Source organism: Drosophila nasuta, chromosome 4, assembly GCF_023558535.2.
Source record: "Drosophila nasuta strain 15112-1781.00 chromosome 4, ASM2355853v1, whole genome shotgun sequence".
Taxonomy (NCBI): Eukaryota; Metazoa; Arthropoda; class Insecta; order Diptera; family Drosophilidae; genus Drosophila; species Drosophila nasuta.
The window spans coordinates 182,411-187,809 of record NC_083458.1 but is presented as its reverse complement, the minus strand read 5'-3'; positions in this window follow the sequence as shown (position 1 = coordinate 187,809).

Sequence of the window (5,399 nt, the reverse complement as noted above, 5' to 3'; positions counted from 1 at the left end):
TAAAATCTATTGAATACATATACAACTTTTTAAATTTTTTTTTTTTTAATCGGTTATTTTTATATTTATTATTATTATATTCATATTAATTCGAAAGTCAGTTTATTAAATTCTTCAGCTCTTCACTACAAAATCACCATTTTTTACACCCTTGAATATAACATAACATAACATAACACACGTTTTCAAGTTTTAATTACCTGTTTATCAATCTATAACATTAAGAGTACATTTGTAGAGTCTAACAATTTCACTCATTCACTCTTAAATATTATCAAATGCGCCAACAGTCCCCATAAGTCTTACTTACAAAGACAATTTCTATAGATCTAGCTATTTTGAAACTGCAAAAGCTATAAGATTTTGTGAAATGCTATTAGCTAGAAATCTAGATCTTTTACCGATAGGATGTATTTTGAGGTTAACTCATACATGATACAATCATGATACAATTATACAAGGTAGTCTCGTCGGCAAAAGCACTCCCTCTATAATCATAACAATGAGTGCGAGTGAAAGAATCTCAGCACAGTAGTGTGAGCGAGACGACAATGAAATGTGCATTAACCCTTAGACGATGCAATTAATATTAACATATTTAGAAGCTAATATTAATGTCTAATTGACATATTTTTTAAATGTGAGTTGTTTATGAACAATATTAATAATATATATGAGAATTCTCTAAATGTTTTAATTCTATCCGTGTCTACGGCATACATTGCAGAAGGTCGTTTTGTATAAGGGTTAATTGCGAAAAAAAATCGTCCGCAGACAACCTCTTGAGTCGAAAAACGAAAACGCACTGACGAAAGCTTTTGCCGATGAGACTACCTTCTATAATTGTATCATGTACTCATAAAATTTGCATTATAGTTCGATTCTGTTTATAGTTCATGTGCGAACTTAGTTCGTTCACTCATTAGCTAAATACAAATTGTGAATTTGTGAAACTGTGAAGCAGTGCTGCCAGTTTACCAATTTAATTGCTTTAGTTAATTTGCAACTTTTAAACTTAAAAATGCTATTAGCTACAAATTTATCAACTTTTTATTTCTCTTTTGGCAATTTTAGCTATTTTACTTAAATCCTTTTCATTATGTATTACTTTTGTCATTCACTGCAAAAATTGGGATTAACAGTTTGCAATTAAATCGGGGCTTCTATTTAAACAAGTGGTTCGATTATATGAGCTACTTGAGTTCACTGTAATATTTGTTAATCCTGTCTTTTTATTTTTAATTTCAAGATTTTATTCTAAAATGAATTAAAAATGTACAAACTTGATGAATAATGTCATTTAAAATATTTAGCAATTTTGATGGCTATTTTTTGTAAAATTTTTAGCAATTTTTAGCATTTTTTTTCTGAAATCCAGCAATTTTTGCTCCAGAGATTCTGGCAACACTGTCCACACGCATTTCAACGCAAATATCCGATTTGTGCGGATGTGGTATGGGAATAAATGAAAGTGGTTGTCGCCGCCATGTTAAATCTACGACTTATTTCTTACCGCAGTGACGTCCTCCAATAATGAATTAGATCGCGCTATTATAAGTCAGCTGCTTAAATGCTATAAGATGTGACCATCACAATAGTCATTAAAATACCACTTATCATTCTTTCGATAATAGATTAGAAAATACTTAAAACTACTAATCGAAATTCAAACTAATTTACGTCGCTTCGTGACAAGTTTGTCTGTGATTGCGGGAAAAATATGAAAACAGCGGCCAGTAGGAATTCTGGCTTTTTGTGCAAACTTAGTCTTTTTTTAACTTACTGGAATTTTAGAGATGTTTAAATTGAATTTAACGGCTGAAATGTTAAAAATGTATTTCTATCGATATTTACTTGTATCGAATAACTTCCCTCAAAATTTCGCACCTAAATTGGAGCGTCTTCAATCACTAGGGGTGTTGGATTTTGAAAAAATATCGTATTGATATTATTTTCTGTTTAAAAAATATCGTACGACGATACTAAGAAATATCCATTAAAATTATCGATATATCGATACTTTTGATATTTTTTAATGTTTAGCTAAAGTTGAATAAAGGTTTTCTGTTGCTGTAAATTAGGGTCTTTTATAGGCCAATATGTATAAGCAAAAAAATGTTAGAATATATGATTTTATCAACCATTAACTGCAAATAAGAGCAACTTGAGACACAATAGACTATTTTTTATTTAAAAAGTAAACAGAAACCGAACTACCAGGCTTGTTTAAGCAACTTAATGCCACCTTAAGAAGAAGATCCAGAATTCCAACGGATTTGTATCCCAACTACAAAATTGCATACTAACAAAAAGCTGCGTTTCCTTTCATTCGGACCTCTGGACTCAAGAGTCTCGGAGTTCTATGGTCCTTTTGTGCAGATATAGAAAACTTTTCTGAAAGCTCAATGCGACCATGTCTTGTTCTCCACAATCCATTTCTCCTTTAGACGAAGGCAGTATTTCTGTTTGTTTATTTTCAACCATGAATTGGTGAAATTTTTTACGTGAAAATGCATATCGAAATACATTTTTTTAAATCGAGCTTAGTAGCTTTCATTATTATGCTATTCTGCAGCAAACCACTCAATCGAAGGGTATTTTTTGTTTCAAATCTCTAAGCGATGACCACATTAGCTTCTTTTAATTTTGTATTAATCATAGAAATCATGGGAATCACTAAGCTGATGGTGACATAAGAATCTACGCACAAACAGCACATTGCTTTATAAAAATTTGCTATTTTCTTTTCTTTTTCTCTCTGGTATTAAGCTTTTTTTCGTTGATGCTGCTTTTTTTGCTCAGAAAAATGTGACACTACTGATCTCCAGAGGTGGGAGGGAGTATTAAACTGCTCCTCCTGTTAAAAATGAGATTAAAAGAGAACGTCAATTTTTTTCACTGGACATTGGCATATGGATTTTCTTGGATCAAGGGAGTTGTATTTAGAGGGGGGTTGGAGACGGTGAGTTTTTACTTACTTCATCGTGGAGTGGAATCAAGAATTTTAAACTAAAAAAAAAACTGCTTAAATTTACTCAAAAAGCCAGAATTTCCGCTGAGAGCTGTTTTCATATTTTTCCCGCAATCACACTTCAAAAAAATCCAGATCTGATAGGAAAAAAGCGGAAATGACATCGATGCCGCTGGAGAGGAGCCCGAGTGCGGACAACCGTCGCAGAGAGACGACGGAAATCAACCCACCAGCCGGAACAAAATCTAAATAAAAAGATTATTAAAAGAATGTAAACAAAAATATTTTATATATATGAAGTACTACATTACACAACACTGAAAATAGATAAATTGTATTGGAGTGTTAAACAATAGAAATGAGAACAAAATTTAAAAAATAAAAAAAAAACTTAACTGTGATTAGAGTAAAATTTAAATTAAAGTCTATAAAAAAAATGATATTAAATTAATTGAAAAGAAAATAAAACAAATGAAAATTTTAAATTAAAATAAATTAAAGTAGATCTACATTTGTTTTTGTAAAAATGACAGAGTAGGGACGACAAAACACATTCATATGTACATACCTAGAAATTTACTTGCGGCGAGATTTATTTTATTATTTATTTATTAAAGGCATAGACTATAAATTAATTTATAACCTAGCGTAAATTTACTAGCGCTGGATGCATTGGCTTTTGGCTAGGAACAAGTATAATTAAATTATTTACAAAAGGTATTTAACTATAATGATTAAATAACTATATATGTATATAATATGTGCAAGCTATAATTTTAGTTATATTTATATTTTTATATTTGCTGCTTTGAAGAAATTGAGGATGTTAGATTTACTATTAGAGGAATTAACACTGCAGCAGCGATGGGTGGTATTATCAATGGATTGTCACAGCCGGGATCAATGGGAATGCCTAGTAATCTTCAACAACCAAACGACATGCACGCTTCCAGTTCATTGGCTAGGAGTGGGCCGCTTAAATCAGTGCACGACATGTCATCAGCCGAGATCTACCTACTTTTACTGGAAATCCTGACGAATGGCTGCTGTTCAGTCGATGGAAAGATGCGGATTCATTAACGAAGAAAATCTTATACGCTTGCAGAAGTGCCTTAAGGGCCAGGCACTGGAAGCACTACACGGAAAATTGATGGTGTCAGATACAGTGCCGTATGCAATTGGAACATTAAGAATGCTGTATGGCCGATCAGAAATAGTCCACGCCGCGTTACAAGGAAAATTGAGAGACGAGCCAGCGATAACGGTAGATAATTTGGACTCCGTCATTCGACTAGCCCTTGCTGTCCAAAATTACTGCGCAACAATGTCTGCATTTGGTCTTCATGACTTTTTGCATGATCCTGTCTTGTTGAACGAATTGGTTGCATAGATGCCGAGCAGTATGAAGTTGGACTGGGGTCGACACCGATTGGCAAATCAAATCGTCAACATGGCCACATTCGACAATTGGCTTTTTAATGTGGCAATGTGTGTTAGTATGGTAACTCCGTATGATGTCGGACGAACGACCTCAGCCAAAACTTCAAAAGAAAGGTTGTTTGTACGCAGTGTTACCGACAACAATGAGGAGACTCAACAGCGACAGCATCATGGAGAATCGGAGAAGACTGCATGCCCAAAATGTGAAGGCACGCATCGACTGTCGGAATGTGTCGACTTTCGAGCATCGAACGTTAAACAGTGCTGGGAGTTTGTAAAAACGAAACGGCTATGTTGCTGTTGTTTCTGGCGGCATCTCGTACGAAACTGCAAAGCTTAAGAAACCTGTGGCGTCGATGGATGTAAATCAATTCACCACGTACTGCTGCATACTGCCGCAGGCAGTGATGGCAGAAACAAGTTGACTGGGCAAACAGTGCCTCGATCTGCCAACAAGGAGGAGTCTTCAATCATGTTTCATGGAAAGACGGCAAGTAGCCCTCTCTTTTGCTATATCCCGATAACGATCCACGGCAAATCCAAATCCGTGAAAACATTTGCTTTGGCCGATGAAGTAGCTCCTAGTTCTTTAATTGAAAAATCCTTATCAGACGAGCTCGATCTAGAAGGACCGGCAACTCAATTGTGCCTGAAATGTACCGGTGATGTTTCTAAGGTTGAAAACAATTCGCAATCGTTGGACGTCACTGTATCAGCTACGAGTATGGAATCGCAGCGATCTCGACCTACCAGAGCCTCGACCAGCAATTATTGGAGTCTCGGAGTCTCCTCCGTACGTTGCCTTTAGATCCCTATTCCAACGTACGAGCACGAATCATCATTGGACTCGACAACATTAAGTGGACTATTCCGCTGGAGTTGCATGAAAGTGAAGACGACGACGTCATTGCAGCACGTTGCAGGCTTGGCTGGGTTTTTTACGGCCACTCAGCAAAGGAATACTCATCGATTCTATGCCTGTTACATA